Source organism: Rhinopithecus roxellana, chromosome 17 (genome assembly GCF_007565055.1).
Source record: "Rhinopithecus roxellana isolate Shanxi Qingling chromosome 17, ASM756505v1, whole genome shotgun sequence".
NCBI lineage: Eukaryota > Metazoa > Chordata > Mammalia > Primates > Cercopithecidae > Rhinopithecus > Rhinopithecus roxellana.
Window position 1 is genome coordinate 30,449,318 of NC_044565.1, and position 20,287 is coordinate 30,469,604.

The window sequence follows — 20,287 nt, forward strand, 5'->3', positions numbered from 1 at the left end:
TCAGACTTATTTGTGCCTCAACAACTAGTAGTAGTGCTTTAAAACTCACATGGCAGGAAGCTTAGCCTCAGAATGGCAAGGCCTGTCAAAATAGGTGAAAATCCTGATTGGTTTAAACTGCACCATGGGCCAGAAATCAGTATCAGCATGCCCAGGTGTCCAGAAGGGATTCGCCAGATCTTTGTTATAAATGCAAGTTCTGAGAAACAAGGGATATACAGCCAGCAGTCACAATACCTATGCCTTTCAAACAAATGTACGGGGAAAAAAATCAAGAAAACCTCCCCAGAGCTGCCATTTTTCAAAGCACTATGTTTGGGAAGTGGGAGGGCGGGCGGGGGACAGTATGGAGGGATCTCTACAGCACCAAAGGTGACTAAGGGGTCGGAACAGCAAACGTTAATATGCTTGTGTTCATGGGCACCTTGGAGGGATGGGTCAATCTAGCCCCGATTGTGGAAATCTCCTCATTCAACGTAAACTGCTATCGGGATTGGTCTTTGCCTCTGAAAGCTAGACCCTTAATGCTTTATAATGACAGTACTTTATATTTTGAATCAATATTTAATTCATTTATGCTAACCCCAAAAGCTGAAAGTACAGTCAGAGTTGGCAAGGGGACTCTAAATTTATGTTCTAATTACCTGACCGTTTCATCAAAAAGTAGACACGGTGTCTGTGGTTTAGGACTTTGAAATAAACCCTATATAAAGAAAAAAAAAAAAAAAAAAACGCCAGGCACATAGAGCTCATTCATGCGCATGTTTATGGTTTCTCTACCTGCGAAAAGGAAAGATTCTGTGAAGATGCAGTGTGGAGAAATCGACACAGTTTTCTTGTTCATCAAATTAAGCCAGTGCATATTTTATTCCGCAAAACATGAAATTGGGGTGTGGCTCCTTGAATTTAGGAGGTTTTTTTTTTTTTTTGGCATGTATAACTTTTCTGAATCGATAAGTGAAGATATCACATGGGAAAGAAAGTTTACAGAGGAAATTCAGTAGAAATTTTTTTTTTTTACGTTTGTAAACTCAAGTATTATGAATTAAACTTTAAAAGACACTACTTTTTAGAAAAGAAATGTAAAACTACTGCTAATGATGATATCATTAGTGTACAATCAGAATAGTTTTTCAGCGCTTTACTGTAATGATTCAGTGAAATCACTGAGATTATTCCTATTCCATCAAAACCTTGACTTCTTAATACCAAAGCCAGAAAATAGAAGTTAACCATAGTTTGGGCTCTCCTGGAGCCCTTACATTGGTCAATGTGTGGGACACATGGCTCAGCCTAAACTGGTCACATGCCCAGCCTAGAGCACAACAACCCCAGGGACAGATGTGACAGGAAAGTGGAAGGTCGTTAACGGTTTCATCCCCATTATTGTAGGCCCAAAGCCCACCCTTATGATGCACTCTGCTCTAAGAGGGCTAGAAAACCAGTATCTTTCATAGTAATGACTTCCAGTTTACAGCCTTCATTTGTTATATTTCCTCAATAGCTGTTGTGTTGAGATTAACTGCATAAATGGTCTGCAGCTGTCTGTTATGAATTAAGGGAGTTTAATCAAAGTATTTCTAATGTACAGCATAATGATAATACATGGGGGAAGTACTATTTAAGAGATAATGATGGCTTCAGAAGATCACTGTTGTAATGTTTAGTGCATATGCCTTCAGCATTGAATTTGTTGTTGTTCTGAATATGCTTAATGGATCACTGAAAAGCTGCCTAATGCGGGATTGTTTGATGGGGCTGACAGAGCTGGAATTAGCCCATTGCTGTTTACTGCATACAGCCATTAAGATTAATTGCTGCCAGATAATTTTGACTGTTTTTATCTTCTGGAAAAAGTGTCACTAATGGGTTTATAAATTGGTTCACTATTACTAATAGTAAGGCCAGTGTAACACAATAGAATGTCAGCTAATTCTAAAGATAAAGGTAAAAAAGTATAAAGTACTATATGGCTTGCTAGTTTTAAGGGATACTGTTATCTAATAACAGACAGACTGATATATGATGCTCATTAATGCTATTTCCTGAGCTTTGGGTTGAACCTAATAGATGCTAATAAAGTCTTATTTGATGTCCCATTAAAAAGCTCAGTCTGTTTTCTGCATTAATACCCAGTACTGTTTATCACATCTTTGATGACTAAAACCCAAATTCCAGTCTGTTTCATAACCAAGCTTTTTCTGAGAGTCTTTGTCCCTATTTTGGTTTTTCTATACATGAAATGTATACAACCAAATCCGAGAAGAATTAATGAAGCATATAAATTTATAATGATGATATATAGTGTGTAAGTTACCTATGAAGTTTACAATTCAAGCATTTTTATATAATGTCTAGACAAGCTTCTAGAAATACTGTATTGTCTTTCTAACCATTGTTTAGGGATTATTTGCAATTGAATACAATTTTGAACATATAGGTAATTTAGCTTAGTGGTGATAAAAACACTTCACATACTTAAATCTTAACAGATTATAGGATTTAAAAATTCTAAGCATATTTCCCTCAAGGAAGTTAAATTGATATAATTGTTTTTAAGTGATGCGATTCTGGTAGATTATCCATGGAGCCTTAGACATCACTGGGACGTAACTAACCCAACTTCTTGCATTGGTTTGTAGAAGATGTTTAACATATCAATCTGAGTTTTGCCAGTTTACCACAATGTATCATAAAATTCCTTGTGCTTTGAGTTTCAAATATATTCTTTACTTCTGAGAGTGCTAAAAATAAACAGAAAAAATATGAACCAGACAGATAGACAGACAGTGGATATTTAACCACGTAGAAGAAAGCAATAATTCATGAGTAGTGAAGGTGTTCTTTCCTCAAGAATGGATACTGTAAATTATGAAGTATTTCTTTTGTGAAATCAAAAAGCATATTTATATCTTTTACTTGAAGATGTTTTATATTGCACTGAAAAGTTTTACATTTAGGAATATCTAAACTCTTGAAGCATATGTGAAATAATATCTGACAGATTATTTTCCCCCCTTTTCTTTGGTGGTATGGTGGAAGAGGAGGGAAGAAAACCTGTGTATTGTAAGTCATATTCTTCTATGGAGTGAAGGCTAATGTAAGTTTTAAGAAAGTGCTTTTTTAAAAAATTATTTTATTTTATGATCTTGCTCTAAAGGGAAGTAAAGTCAGATGCTGAATTGCACACATTTTTTTCTCTTTCATATTTTCAATATTGAACTTAATTTCAATATTTAACATAAAACAATAAGTACACTTTCTCCACATCAGTGTTTTGGGTGGTGTTTGTGAGGAGCCTGCTTTCTTTGGAAGGAAAACCTTTCGGATGACCCGACCAGTCCTCCTCTTCAGACTCTGGATGCTGGCAAAGCAGGTGAGTGACAGCCTGCCTCCCTCTGGGTGCCACACGGCCCTTGCTTAGAGCGCAGCATTGAGATATGGAAATGCCTGGGGTTTCTCAGCAGCATTTTAGAACACAAAGAGCTCCTTCATCAACTTTTAGCAGTGTCTAGTCATACATCCTGGCTATATATAAAGACATTTTCCACTCAAGAAAAACCTAGTTTTATTATTTAACTCAGTTTGTCACCTCTGGATGGTTTCCCCAACCCACCCAAAATAGAAGATATTTCTGAGCTCCTTCACCAACGTGGGTACCCAGGGACTATGGCTGCAGAGAGTAGAATGATAGACATGGGAGACCTGGAAGAGAGGGAGTGCAGGGGGCAGATGATGGGGAATGATTTATTAAGTATAATATACATTATTTGGGTGATGAATACACTAAAAGCTCAGACTTCATCACCATACAATATACCCCTGTAACAAAACTGCTTTTGTACCCCTTAAATTTATACCAAAAAAAACCCAAAAAAAAAAACAAAAAAAAAACCACCAAAACATTGCAATGCATCTTTGTGGACATTGCAATGCATCTTTGTATCTTTGTGGTTACAGATGTTTTAAAAAGCATGTACATACCTCCTTCCCTGACTTCCCATCTCTTTCAGAGCCAAGAATGCCTGGCTTTGGGAAACCTTTTTTTTAGAGAGAGATAGGGTCTCACGCCCTCCCAGGCTGGTCTCAAACCGCTGACTCCCAGAGATCCTCCCACCTTGGCCTCTCAAATTGCTGAAATTAGGGCATGAGTCACTGAACCAGGCCTTGGGCCTTTCAAATGGAATAATAGTAACAAAAAAACTAACGTAAGCCTGAATATTTCCTTAGTTATTAGATGGTTTACATTTGTAGGTTTGACAAAATGAAAAACAACCCTCATGGTACTCTGTTGAAAGAAAGAAAGACGGACAGAAAGAAAGAAAGAAAGAGAGAGAATAGAAGGAAGAAGTAAGGAAGGAAGGAAGGAAGGAAGGAAGGAAGGAAGGAAGGACGAAGGAAGAGGAAGAGAGAGAGAGAGAAGGAAGGAAGGAAGGAAGGATGCAAGGAAGGAAAGAAGGAAGGAAACAGAGGCAAGGGAGAAAGGAAACAGGGAGGGAGGGAAGGAAGGAAGGAGAGAAAGAAAGAAAAAGAAAGAGAAGAAAGAAAGATCAAGAGAGACAGAGAAAGAAAGAAACAGAAAAAAGAAAGAAAGAAAGAGAAGGAAAAAGAAGGAAGAAAGAAAGAAAGAAAGAAAGAAAGAAAGAAAGAAAGAAAGAAAGAAAGAAAGAAAGAAAGAAAGAAAGAAGAGGAAGGAAGGAAAGTGAATATTTCAAGATGGCTCCCCTTCTAGGGCAATGTGGATGTGTGGATGGCACCCCATCAGGGTAAATGGAGGAGCAGAGTGAGGAGATGACAGGAGTGAGAAAGTGAATTGATTCTGAAAGTACATCCCTGGTGGGATCTGGGGGAGAAGAACAGGAGACTCTCCTGAATCTAATGATGGGGAAAATGCTACTTCAATTTAGCCTCAGCAAGTCCCAAAGCTTAAAACTCCCTAAGTTGATTCAACTCGACAACAGAGAGGAAAGTTGCACCAGCAGGTACTTAAGGACTCTTCCCAATGTGGAGGTGGAACCAGGATCCTGTGACTGTAGGCACACAATCACTGGTGCTGGGAAGTAGCTGTATGTGCGGCATCCCCTTGACATCTGCCTCATTTCAATAATTTCCAGCCATTGAACCTCTGTCTGAATGAGCCTTAGGAAACAGGCATGTTTGGATACTAATTTGAGCCTCTCTCTCTCTCCAATCTCTCTCCAGTTTGAATTTTATGCTTGTGAAAGGGCTCTGTTGATGATTTTGATGTCTGCAGCTTTCCATCCGCATGACCAGACACATTCTCACCAGCTCCATATATCAAGATGAGGAGGGGAGACCTGGTAGCTTTTCCTTCTGTTAACTGCTGGCATCAGTAGAGTGATGCAGACATTTCTCTATTAAGAACTGAGCTGAGACTGAAGCCTCATTTTGTATGAGACTGTGCAGAGGTCATCTGAAGTCTCTCCCAGGTGAGGTTATTATGATCCTGGATTTGAAACTGTGACCTACTGGTTTGCCAGATGCCAAGAACAAATGCTCTGAAATTGATTTGCCATAAGACATGATGAGCTGCTCTAGCTTGCCTGGGAAGAGTGGAATATTTAACCTGTGGGTGAGACTCCCTCTTGCTACCTATCAGCTTTGCCACTGCTCTGATCGAGAAACGTCTTGGGAGCAGAGTTGGTAAGAGTGAATCAGACTATCTGCCAGAATAGGACTCATGGCACCTGCTTGTTCGATCCCTCATTTCCATCCCCTCTATCCTTTGCCTATTGTCAGTCATTGTGGTTGATCCATTCAGAAGAATCGTGAATATTCATAGCCATCTTAATTTACTAATATATATTCACTAATGTCAGAGATCTGTACATGTGATTCCTGAGCTTATTACAGTAACAAGTTTCTCCAGTGCTACTGGGCATATTCTTCATGTCTTTCTTTCCAGACTACTGACTCAATTTAAGATTACATCCCTTGCTCCTTTGTGTGTATTGCATTTGCCCTGTAAAACTCATTCCCTTCATATTGTAGGACATCTAAAGACATGGGGGGCCTTCCAAGAGTAGTCATAAGATGTGTTTGATGCCATTCTTTTAACGTGATTCACTCTTCCTTTGATCTGTGAAACTCCCCAGCATCCTGTCATGGCTATTGGGGTTCTGGGAGAGAAAGTTGGAACCTGCTTCAGTATTAATTGGTGTAGGATGATTTTTCTCCACATCACACTCAGGCTGCTACCTCTGCAGTACAGTGTGCACCACTTCTCACTGCATCACTGAGGAAAGAAATAGTAAATTAAGTAGGTTTTTAAATTGCCCATTGAATTCACATCATTAAATAATGCTATAAGAAATTCTTAAGCGGAGACAAGTAGGAGAATTAAAATGCTATAAATTATGCCCGGGAGGGGCGGCGGGGTGTTAAACACTTGTTTTACCCTTTCTTCTGGCCACAAAGCACCCACAGCCAGGGATGGTTCTGCCCACTGCTTAACAATAAGTACCTGGGAGGAAGCGTGACCCCTGAGTGCCCCCAAAAGGGGGATTATTGTAACAGCATTTAGCTCATCTCCAGAAACTGGTGAAAAATACCTCTGCATCATTCAGGTTACACTTGTCCCCAGGGAGCCATTAAAGTTTCCTTCTTTCCCTCTTACTTACTGCTGCCTGGTATTTTCCATTCCCCAATTCCTTTCCTGTCCAGCAGCAAGGAAGTGGGAAAGGAACAGTGCTCATCTTGCATATAAGGTATTTCCCTGTATCATTCACCCTCAAATGTCAGGGAAGTTGCAGCTACACCTGGTCATTGATATTTTTCTCTATCGTTATTCTTGATCATGCCATCCTGTCTCTTTGGCTAATGTTTGTCCAAATATTCTCATTTTCCAACCAGTCTGTAAACATTATAAAAACAAGGACAGTTCTGGTTTCAAAGCACTGTACTTCAGTACCTAAAACAGTGCCTGGCCCATAAATAGTGCTCTGGTTACCCAAGGCTGTGTGACAAATACCATAATGTAGTAGTTTAAACAACAGCAATCGTCTTATTGTCTTGAACAATTCCTATGGGTTAGGAACTAGAAAAGGCCTAATTTTTGACCCATAGTCTCAGTGGTTCTGCCTCAGGGTCTCTAATGCAACTGCTAGAGACACAACAGGGATTTTCTGAACATCTTCTCTGTTGCATAGTCTCCAGGTCTTTCAGTGTGGTCCCTCTTCATGTGACTAGTTGAGCTTCCTTACAGCATGGCCACCTGACGGCAGGAGGACTATCTACATGACTGCTGAAGGCTTTGAGACCAAGCATTTTAGCAGCAAAGTAGATGCTATGAAGCCTTTAGTGACCTGGCCTTGTAAGTCACACACCATAATTTTCACTGCAATCTCAAGTTACAAGTGAGTCACAAGCCTATCTAGATTCAAAGATGGGGGAATTCGACTTTAGTTCCTGATGTTAGTGTGGCAGGATTTTAGAAGCACATGGGTTACTGAAGATATTGTTGTGACCATCTTTGGAAAATACAAGAGTGCCCAACCTTGTTTGTTTAAAAAGTAAATAAATGCCTTCTGAATGATTTCTCCATCTCTCCTGCTGCAGATTTCCTCTGACCTCAGTTTTCAAATAGCTGTATTTTCATTCCATTACTGGAAACTGCATTATATCCTTTTTTTGAATGGCCCTTTGTATTCTACCAATTCAGCTCTTTTATAGACTATGTTCATAAAATATCGGTTCTTGAAATTTTCTTCAAGCCATGTGCTTTCTCTCTCTGACTTACCTATATTCCTCTGTTGAGCTTAAATTTCCGTACTTTGTCTTAAGGATGAGTCTTGAAAATTCAATACTCCCTCCTCACCTCAGTGATCACGTTACATCCCATCTCCACCATAATGGAAATCATTTCCTTTAAGATTTTAGAAATTTTCTCTTTGTTGATAATTTTCAGTTTTCTGTTTTCAAGTCTGACCTCTCCTAAGGCAACAATTTGGTATCTCTGTTTATGTCTTCATAAGCTAACCAGACTCAATTAATTCCAATGTAGCGTAACTGCACTAAACTATTTTCTTCACAAACTTTTCTTCTTTCTCCACTTCTCAAAGAGGCTGCTTTGAGTGAGAATTGTACAATTCCTTATACAGCCATGTTCAGAGCAGCGTTATTCACAACTGCCAAAGGCAGAAGCATTCCAAGTATCCATCAATGGATGAATGGATAAAAAAAATATATTGTATATGATGGAATGAAATACCTTTCAACTCTTAAAAGGAGGGAAATTTTGACACGTGCTACAACATGAAAGAACCTTAAGGGTATTACACTAGTGAAATAAGCCAGTCACAAAAGTATAAATATTATATAATTCTATTTATATGAAGTACCTAGAATAGTCAAATTCATGGAGATAAAAGTAGAACTATGATTGGCAGGGGCTGGTGGAGGGAAGAATGTGGGGCTATTATTTATTGGGAATAAAGTTTCAGTTTTGCAACATGAGGAAGTTCTGAAGATGGGTGGTGGTGATAGTTGTACAGCAAGATGAATGTAATCAACACTCCTGAACTCTACACTTAACATTGGCTAAGATGGCGAATTTTATGTCATAGGTAATCTACCATAATTTTTTAAACTTCTTTTTAAAAAATTGCTCAGTTTTTTTGTTTTTTGTTTTTTTTTTTTACTTTTTCTAGCCATATCTTTAAACCAAAATCGGTTCTATTGAAGCAGTCAGCCTACTGGTAAGAAACTTATTAGTGTAATAATTGGAATTGCTCAGATTTAAGGTAAAGAATAACAGAAGGTTTCAATTTTTCTAAGTAGAAAATATCTTTATTGGATAGCCTGTAGCTATCCCTCTTACACACACACGAGCACATATGCATATACACCCTTCACAGTGTAAGGCATATTTTGTTAAGGAGGGTCTTTGATTCAGGTATATGATTGGCTATGATTTTAGCAAGTATTTTGCATATTGTATTCCATTAAATCCTCACATTAACCTTATAAGAAAAGTACTACTATGGTCTAATTTTATTTATTTTATCTTTTTTTTTTTTTTTGAGACAGGGTCTCACTCTGTCACCCAGGCTAGAAAGCAGTGACACAATCACATCTCACAGCAACCTCGAACTCCTGGCCTCAAGCAACCTTCTCACCTCAGCCTTCCTAAGTGCTAGGATTATAGGCATGAGTCACCGCACCCAGTCTTATGATCCCATTTTAATAAGAGAAAGTGCAACTGAGAGCAACAAAGTTACTTAATACAGAGAAATTGAGGTTAGAGGTAGTATTTGAACCCAGGTATCCAACCCCAGACCTTTCCCTTCTTGACATTCTACTTAAATGTCACCTGCTAACTATGAGATGTTCCATGTGGAAATGTGGAAATTGCTCTGAGGTTGGAAACAGGACACTCGGGCTCCAGTCCAGGCTCTGTCCCAAATGGCTAAATCACTTTGTGCTTGGCATTTAATGCTCAACTGAGACTCAGTTTCTCCATCCATAAAATGGTAAATCTATTTACCTTAAAACCTATTTTGAAAATCAAAATCAAAATTAAATAATATAAGTACTATATATGAAATAATATAAGTACTATATATTTATATATATAAATATAAGCACTATATATGCTCATTATCAAGTGAGCAAATATGATGCATTGTTATCATGATGAGGTAAACAGTAGGTGATAAACAGATGAAACACCTCTAATCCAGACAGCATAATAGGGAGAAGAAGATGCCAGAAGTAAGAGATAGGGAAGAGGTTGTATTGCTGCTGATGGTCTGTTTAGTGAGAGTTACAAGATGGGATGTGTGTGTATAAGTAATTCTTAAGGACAATGCATATCAGAGAAATTCCTGCAAGCTCTTCCTTCACAAATCTTGAAGCAAGAATGTAAAGAACGTGAAATTGTGATCCTGCTTAGGAGGAGAAACAAATTTAGGTCATCACACACACACACACACACACACACACACACACACATATGTATATACATATTTTTTTCAGATCATTTTATATGCATCTGCATTTGCAAGCTCACCATGTCTTTTCAATAGCAAGGAGGGGGAGGAGGAAAGGAAAATGACAAAGAGTTGGTTCCTAAAGTGAAGAAGTGGATCAATCCATGAATGTTTTCAAAAAATACTTCTATAAAATACATGAGTTTTGCTTCCACAATGGATGATTTTCAGCAGCTTGTCCCTGAAACAGTCAGTTGGTGGGTCTTCATGAGTTCTCCCAGAAGCAGAAGCTGAGACAAGAATGTGAAAGCAACTTATTTACTAAGGGGTAATCTAGGAAGAACTGTCAGGACTAGGGGGAAGTGAAGCAGTCTAACACAGGGAACACTTGTGAGTGGAGAACAATGTAGGATCTGAGTGGAAGTCTGCTGGAGACCTCAATGAATCTATATATAATACACCTCAGTTATTCCTTTTATCCACCTGGTCTTTTCTGCTGCCGTTAATATCTGGAGGGTCTCACTATATTCACTTGGTTCTCTGCTCTTCCAGTGTTTACATAGCCAACTCCCTTTATTAAATACCCTCTACTTAAAATACCTAACTCGAGCAGTACTAACCCCTTCTCCACAGAGATGCTGACCCTGATTATCAACCTGCAGAACCAATGACAGCATCAGTCTCCCTCCAGACATAGTGAGAGATTTATTTACTTAATAAATTATTTTTTGTGTGTGTGAGAAAATTATTAATCTGCTTTATTCACTTAATCTGCTATGATTGGGGATTTATTTTACTCATAAGGAACTATGTAATCAGTTCTTTCCATGCATTAATTTATTTACTTATTTTTAGCATTTTGCATGATAGACTGTCCTCATCCAGTTCATTGACTGAGCAAGTATTTGCTTTCTAATGAGTCCTATACTATCCACCCATTGTGGAGTCTAGACTGTAAGAGAGATAGACATCTCAAGAGTTTATTTCTGCTTTTACTTTTCTTTGAAACAAACTGACCTGTTGTGTTCCATGTAACTCCACACTGTCTTGGACCAGGTGCATGTTTCTCTTGTGTTGATTCACTGCAGCTCAAGAGCCAACTCAAGCCACACAAGCACATTTAAGGATTGCACCACATTCACTGACATTCAATTGGCCAATGTAAATTATGTGACCATACTCAACACAAATGGGACTGAAAAGTATTTTGCTCACAAAGGGAGAGGAAAGAGTGTGCTAAAAAGTAATTCTCAAATTTTAACATGCATCAGAGTTCCCTGGGAGGCTTGCTAAACCAGATTGTGGGTCCCCATTCCCAAAGCTTCTCATTCAGTAGGTTTGGAGTGGTACCCCACAATTTACATTTCTAACAAATTCCCTGTTGATGCTGATGCTGCTGGTCCAGGGACTAAACTTTGAGTATCATTGGCCTAACCTATGGCTTTAGTCTTGATACCTATCACAGTAGGTATCTAGAGAGGTCATGCAATATCCAAGAGAAAGTTGGGGACAAAAGAGTATAAAATGTGACATAAATGAAAAACAAAAATGATTAGTCTTGTGAATAGTCCTTATGAAAAAATGCAAAAGGATCTTGGTTTAATTAGGCAAAAGTAGAGTAGAAAACCTAGTAACAGTCCTAAAGTGTGCATTAGAATATAAGCGGCTGTTTTGTGGAAGACAGGAATAGAGTTAAAATGCATCAAAGATATTTAAGTTAACCATGAGCACGAACAGCCCATTTGCAAGGCTGTTGACATGGCAGGTACACCAAAGAGACCTAGAATATCAGAATTAGATCATTTAAGGCATAAATAGTTACCATCATGTTATTATTTGACTTTTGTCCCACCCTGGTGCAAAACTGGGATAATCTCTGAGGGTCACCCATAATTTGGTAAAGCCAGGTATGAGGATGGGAGAAAACGCAGTAAAGAAGGAGACAGAGGGATCCTGAGGAATGAATGCCTTCTTTATTGGCAAATGTATTAAAAGATGTTACCAACAAAGTTTTCATAAAAGCAAACATTTCCTAATTGTGCTGTCACCCTTAAAGCACGATGAATCTTACCCCATCAGGGAGTCAACTTTTGTGGGGAGACTAGAAAAAGCAACAGACTGAATGTCACAAGACCTGGCATGAGCCTAGGTTTGGCCACATTTGTGTTGGTTGGTTAATTATCTTAATCTTTTGGAGTTTCAGGTTTCTTGTCGATAAAATGGATATAAGAATACCAACACTAATAAAAGAGAAAGAGTTTTGCAAACCATAAAGTGCTATTCGAATGCTGGCTTTGGGATGGCTGAGAAGCAGTGGCCAGGAGCAGACCCGTCCATCTCAGCATGCCCTGTGGAGCATTAGGGGAGTGCTTTCCAAGTCGGAATTTCGAGTGTCACTGTGAGGACGGTTTGTGTTTCGAATATCAGACAGTAAAAGTTCAGTTCAGTTCATTGCACTCTCAGTTCAGGACGTATTATGAAAATTGGTAGGTACAAGGCCTTCCTCTTGTGTAATCTCATGCTTTTTTCTTCAACTCCATTCCCAATCCCAGCTTCCCCTCCCCACTCTCACTCAGTTTGGTATACATCTTTGCTATGCACACATGTTTGAAATAGAGAGAGCATGTATTTATTTATGTGTGGCGGAGATACCGCACTTTATATCTCACTCTGGGTTTTACTCGACACTGTGTTTTGGTTTCTTCTGTCTATCCATTTAACATTATGCACCTCTAGTGACTACTATACTGGTAATTCTTTTTTAATTAGATTCTTGACATATGGTAATAAACTTTTTATTTTGCCAATTAAGGACATAAGACAAACAAACGTCTATTATCTACTCTTCCTATCATTCCATCAAAAAGGGTATTTTAGCACCAAAAATTGGATAAGGATAGAATCTCAAACTAAAGGATAGTGTTTTATGGTGAATACTTCGGGACCATCTAGATTTGTGGGAAACCTCATCCATGTCTCTCATTTGTGGAACAGTGAAGCTTTATCATGGGCTGGAAATAGAAAAACATCAGAGGAAAATATTTCTGTACCGTGCCATATAGTCATAGCTTAGATGTTGTGGGCCCAGGGTTGGCTTCAAGGCCATGAGAACTATGCAGTTGCACAAAGCCCCACACTTTAGAAGGGCCGTTTGCTTGTTTGAATGTTCTACTGTTACTGTTTCAAAATTCTTAGTAATTTATGAACTGGAGGCCCTGCATTTTCATATTGTTCAGGGCCTCAGTTCTCTGTAGGTCAGATAACCTCTGCTACAACCACTCCTCTCTGCCACGGGAGCACAGACACAGCCATAGACAGCATGCAAACAAATGAGAGTGGCTACATTCCATCAAAATTTTACTTCCAAATATAGGCAGCGGGCTGGATCTGGCCTGTGAGCCACAGTTTGCTGGCCCCTGGGTTAGAGCACAGGCTGTGGAGTAAGCAGGCTAGATTCAAATACTGATGCCAGGACTGCGGCTGCATGACACCTGGTCATTTACTTAACCTTCTCCAATTGCTACTTGCCCCATTTCTAACTGTGGGGTAATATTGTAAGTCTATTCTGGGGCTGCTGTCTGAATTAGCCCAATGATGTATGTAAACCGCCTAGTACCCTCCAGTACAAACTTCCTAGAACTACTCTCATTTCTACTCTTACTGTCCTCTAGCATCACCTCTCTGCCAGTCCTGATGCTGGGTTATTTACATATTCCAACCCATCTGTCTTTCTGTGAATCTTCCAAATTCCATATCAGAGGAAGCCGAAAGTGTGTGGATTGTTCACCTTTTCCTCCCTTTCCAAGTAGACGTTTTTGGCTAAAATTAGCAACAGTTTTCAATAAAGCAGATGTAATCTCTCACCCAGGGTTCTGGAATTTGGTGCCGAGTACACACTTTCATCAGATGTCCCCAGTGCCGGGCTGGTCAGAGGTACAATCACTCCTTCTCTAAGTAAGTTGATTCTGCAACACGTGCACACTTTCAACCTCAGACATTCAGGTGTTCTTACACACTTGCCATGGTATCAACCTTCTCTCTGTTGGTCATTAAAGATAATATAAGTGACTGCGCAAGGAAATCAGAGAGGATGCAAACAAATGGAAAAACACTCCATGCTCATGGTTAGAAAGAATAAGTATCATGAAGATGGCCATACTGCCCAAAGTAATTTAGATTCAGTGGTATTCCCATTAAATTACCATTGACATTCTTCACAGAACTAGAAAAAAAACTTTAAATTCCATATGGAACCAAAAAAGAGCCCTTATATCCAAGACAAACCTAAAAAAAGAACAAAACTGGAGGCATCATGCCACCCAACTTCAAACTATACCACAAGGCTACAGTTACCAAAACAGCATAGTACTAGTACCAAAAGAGACACATAGACCAATGGAACAGAGCAGAGAACTCAGAAATAAGACCGTATGTCTACAGTCATCTCATTTTTGACAAATCTGACAAAAACAAGCAATGGAGAAAGGATTCCCTATTTAATAAATGGTGCTGGGAGAACTGGCTAGTCACATGCAGAAAATTGAAACTAGACCCCTTCCTTGCACTTTATACAAAAATGCCTCAAGATGGTTTGAAGGCTTAAATGTAAAACCAAAAACTATAAAATCCCTAGAAGAAAATCTAGGCAATACTATTCAGGACATAGGCAAGGGCAAAGATTTCATGATGAAGATGCCAAAAGCAATTGCAACAAAAGCTAAAATTGACGAATTTGATCTAATTAAACTAAAGAGCCTTGACACAGCAAAAGAAACTATCATCAGAGTGAGCAGACAACTCACAGAATGAAAGAAAATTGTTGCAATCTATCCATCTAACAAAGGTCTAATACCCAGAATCTACAAGGAACTTAAACAAATTTACTAAAGAAAAAAACAAACAACCTCATTAAAAAGTGGGCAAAGGACATGAACACTTCTTTTGAGACACTTCTCAAAAGAAGAAATTTATGTGGCCAGCAAACATATGAAAAAAGCTCGACATCACGGATCATTAGAGAAATACAAATCAGACCACAATGAGATACCACCTCACACCAGTCAGAATAGGTGATTATTAAAAAGTCAAGAAACAACAGATGCTGGCAAGGCTGCAGAGGAATAGGAACACTTTTACACTGTTGGTGGGAATGTAAATTAGTTCAACCATTTACAGTTGAACTGTAATGGAAGACAGTGTGGAGATTCCTCAAAGACCTAGAACCAGAAATACCATTTGACCCAGCAATTCCATTACTGGATATATACCCAAAGGAATATAAATCATTCTATTATAATGATACATGGACACAGTATGTTCATTGCAGCACTATTCACAATAGCAAATACATGGGATCCATCTAAATGCCCATCAATGATAGACTGGATAAGAAAAACGTGGAACAGATACACCATGGAATACTATGCAGCCATAAAAATAAATGAGATCATGTCCTTTGCAGGAACATGGATGGAGCTCGAAGCCATTATCCTCAGCAGACTAACGCAGGAATAGAAAACCAAACACTGCATGTTCTCACTTATGAGTGGCAGCTGAACGATGTGAACACATGGACATAGGGAGGGCAACAACACACAGTGGGGTAAGCATCTTCCTGTGTGCTTGTTAACCACTTGGGTATGTTCTTTGGAGAAATGTCTATTTGGATGTTTTTTTCAGATAGCAATTAACTCTAAAAGAGAATGAGGATCTGTTAATCATAATGTAGTTGAAAGGTTATTTGGGAGGGTGGTTGCGGGGAGGTGGGAGAGCATCAGGAAAAATAGCTAATGCATGCTGGGTTTAATACCTAGATGATGGATTGATGGGTGCAGCAAACCACCATGGCACATGTTTACCTATGGAACAAACCTGCACATCCTGCACATGTATCTCGGTACCTAAAATAAAATAAAATTTTTAAAATAAAATAAAAACAATGTAAGTGACTTCTTACCTAGAGTAGGCTCTATGGTAAGTATGATTTTGGAGTTTTTTTCTCCCTTATCTTCTTTACTGAGTTAAGGCCACAGATCTTAGGCTTTGAGGCACATATACCTAAAATTTAAACAAATTGAAAATATTCCCCAAAGGGGAAAAGCTGCACTTGTACACACACACACACACACACATGCACACATTTTTTTACCTAAAATTTCAGGGGCTTAAAGATTCTCTGAGGATCAGTCACAACCACTAAAGATCTGTCTATGAAAACAGATGAATTCCTATCCGGGGGAATTTCAACACTTTACTTGTTGAGGTATCAGAATCCCAAGTTGTATCTATGCTCGCTAGAGTACCTGACAAGGAAGAAGTACATTCATAAAAGTGTGAATTAACTAGGGTGAATTCCTAGGCATCTTGAAATCCTTTTAGGACCTAGGGATGATGAATGAATGGCTTGTGGAAAAGCAGCACGTCAGCCATCCATTAGGATAGATTTGCGTTCCCTTGGTGAGCAGATCTATACGGATGGTTCTTCGGGTTACTTTCAGGGTAGTGAGTTTTGCTTTGGAAAATGTGATTGATGTGGCTGCGCCTCCATGCACACATCATTAGTCTGTGGCGGGTAAGCTCAGATGGTCAGAGCACTGTGCTAATGAGGCGAAGGTTAGGGGTTCAGTGCCCATGTGGGCTACTTAGCTTTTGTCTCATTCATGTCCCCAGACTACTCCCAACATAGGCCACCTGTCTTGAAGATGTGTATCTGTAGTCAGGGGGAGGAGCCATGTGCAAGCATTTGGCTGGATCACTACAAATCTATCATGACTCTGGGAAATCAACCGCTGCATGAGATCTCGGCAGTTGATGAGGGAACTCACCTTCATTTAAAAGGGACAGGAAGCATAATTCTCAACGCACACATGGTCTCAATGCAGTGGATTTTGTGAATAACTTGTTAAACTGTCACTTAATTTTACATCCCTAGAAAATAGGTAACCGAGTGACATGATGTTTGACAAAACAGTGGTGAGGTGCCCCTCACTTCATGAAATGTGGATATTTACTTACATGTAGAGGGGTGTGCAGTAGCACTCATGCTGCAGAAAATTCATTTCACAAAAACAACTGCAGATGCTCTTGAATTATTTAATAGGCTAATCTTCAATTAAGTGTTATCAAAATAATAGTTGAATTCAACAAAACTTTCATCTTCATATTTCTTTAATAGAACGAGGCACATGTTTGCATCTGAAACTTCCTCACTTACCCTCAGTTTGGGTAAAAGCACTATGATCTGACACCAGCCAAGGGTCAGGAAATAACCCTTAGGTCCTCCCTGACCCTCAGGCTCTTTGTCTCCCAGACCTACAGGAAGCCAAGAGGTTTCGTTTTAACTCCTTCATGGCTCTCGTGTCTATCCCTGCCTCATTCTTACTATCATGATTTCAGCTCAAACCCTGGTTACTTCCTTACTGGACCACTAGAGCACACAGCTAACTAATCTTTCGTCTTTCCTTATCACTGAGGATAATTTCTGAGGGCGAGCTTTACAAGCCGACTACCTGTGTTCCAACCCAAAATCTGCCATTTACTCGCTATGTGACTTTTAGCCTGTGTCTTTGTTTTTGTTCACCTGTAAATTGGGGCCAAAAATAACAGGCTCATGGGATTTTTGTGATGATGGAAATTGGTTAATTTTATAAAAGGTGCTTAGAAAAATTGCCTGGAATATAATATGCACTTAATAAATGTTATCTGCTATTATTATTATTGCTAATTAATTAATCATTATCATCATTCCTGTATCTACTACATGGACTGACTCAAGGTGTACTGTTCTAAATCCTACCGTAAGGCTTCCTCATCAAGTTACCTACCTTCTAATTGAGTCTCCTCATCAGCTGAAATGTTTACTCACATAGAGGTAATGACAGTGTCTGCATTAGAGGATCTGGTCAAGATTAAATTAGCTGTTGCAATGGAGTGCTGAGGACAACAGCTGGCACGCTTAAAATGTTTGCTAAATGTATACAAGTGCACAAGTTCTGTTTTATTAATAAAAACCAACACCTATGTCACTCTCTTGTTTCCAGTAATGTGATGTAAGGTAAGACTATTCTTCTAGGGATCATTTCTTTTCTTTTTTTCTTTTTCTTTTTTTTGAGATGGAGACTTGCTCTGTCCCCCAGGCTTGAGTGCAGTGGTGCTATCTCGGCTCACTGCAACCTCCGCTCCAGGGTTCATGCCATTCTCCTGTCTCAGTTGGAACTACAGGTGCCCGCCATCATGACCCGGCTAATATATATATATATATATATATATATATATATATATATATATATTTTTTTTTTTTTTGTATTTTTAGAGACGAGGTTTCACCGTGTTAGCCAGAATGGTCTCAATCTCCTGACCTCGTGATCCGCCCGCCTCGGTGTCCCAAGGTGCTGGGATTACAGGTGTGAGCCACCGCGCCCGGCCAGGATCATTTCTGTATCAGTACCAGAGACGGTTCTCTGACAGTGTGGAGCGCCAGAAACCACGAGAAGAAGGCACAACAATCTCTCCCGAACGTGGAGCCTGCTCTAAGTGTTGTTATGTTGCAGCTGCTGTTTGCCATTGATGATAGTTCTCTTCTTTCAGGAGAGTAAGAAGGAGAGGATGCAGTCTGAGTGGTTTCCATTAGGACTTTGAAAAAAAAATCATATAATAGTTCCTCATTGAATATAGACATTGTTCCCAACATGTTAGAAGCTAAGAAACCCTTTGTCACGTAACAAATTTCAAGTAGCTGTAAATGCTCTAAATACCTATGTGAGACCTTCAGCAACATGGCAGACCCAGCTCACGTAGAGAAGTCCACCTCTTGATACAAATGTATAAATATGTTTAAAACAAGTAACAATGCACAAGCAAATTCAAAAGACAAAAGGAACCCTCCCAGTACTAGAATCTCAAAGCTCATGCAAAGCTAGAGCAGAGGCCACCACTAGTCACAGAAGTATCTTCCCTGATAACAGACCCTAGGGCTTGGGGCTGTGACTTTAACAACCGCACTGGAACAGGTGAGAAAACTTCTCACCTGAACTAGGTGGAGAGCTGGAATAACTTTTTCTTTTCTTTTTTTTTTTTTTTTTTAGGCAGAGTTTCACTCTTGTTGCCCAGGCTGGCCTTTCTTCCCTTCCTCCCTCCCTCCCTCCCTTCCTTTCTTCCTTTCTTTTTGATGGAGTATGGCTCTTGTCACCAGGCTGGAGTGCCATGGCATGACCCTGGGTTGCTGCAACTTCAGCCTCCCAGGTTCAAGTGCTTCTCCTGCCTCAGCCTCCCAAGTAGCTGGGATTACAGGCATGCACCACCACACCTGGCTAATTCCTTGTATTTGGTAGAGACAGGGTTTCACCATGTTGGTCAGGCTGGTCTCAAACTCCTGACCTCAGGTGATCCACCCACCTCAGCGTCCCAAAGTGCTGGGATTACAGGTGTGCGCCATGGCGCCTAGCCCTGGAATAGCTATTTTTATAAAGCCAAGACAGTCCAGGTCACACAAAGAGAAATTAACCTGGGGAAACAGCAACGTAACTTTCTCCCTGCTGACAGCTATAAAAGAGAAAAAGGTCTCCTGCAAGAAATCAGAACACCAATTTTGTGCCATGAGGGCATGGGAAGATCAAATTTATATTATTATCCAGGTGTATTGGAGTCTTCAGTGGGATTTTATCTGTTATATGAAATTCCAATAAATCTAAAAAAAAAAAAAAAAAAGGAAAGCTGCTTTGTACAGACAACTATGCAACTGGGGCAGTGGCATATGACTCCTCCCACACAAAATAACCCACCAGATACAAATCATAACTAAGGAACAAGAAATATGCAAAAAAGCTGGCACTTTTAATAACAAATTTTAAAACCATCTAGAAACTAAAATTGTGGTCATTAATATGTTTAAAAACATTGGATAGGTTAAGCAGCAGATTAGATAAAGCTGACAAAAGACTCAATAAACTGGAACACAATTCTGAGAAAAATCCCTCAAAATGCAGCACAAATAAATAAAAAATGTAAAGTGTCAAAAGAGTTAAGCAACAGAAATAATGTCTCATATTCATCTAATAAATCCACCAAGTAAAAAGAATATTTGAAGAAAAAATAATTGATAATTTTGCAGTACTGAAAAAAATCAGAGAAGTGCCCCAATCCCCAAACAAGTAAAAATAAATTTATACCTAGACATGTTGAAATTAAATTAGAAAAAATAAAAACAAAGGAAATATCTTGAAGAGAATTAGAAAAAAATAGAGATTACCCACAAAGGAAGCACATGGTGCTGACTGCAGGTATCTCTTCATCTATCATAAAGGCCAGAAAAAAGTAGAAGAACTTGTTAACCTACAGGC

At 39.2% G+C, this 20,287-nt stretch overlaps 1 pseudogene; it reads left to right on the forward strand.

Moving 5' to 3' along the window:
- Positions 1-18,368: 18,368 nt before the first annotated feature.
- Positions 18,369-18,570, forward strand: LOC115894485 (annotated as a pseudogene).
- The last annotated feature ends 1,717 nt before the right edge of the window (positions 18,571-20,287 follow it).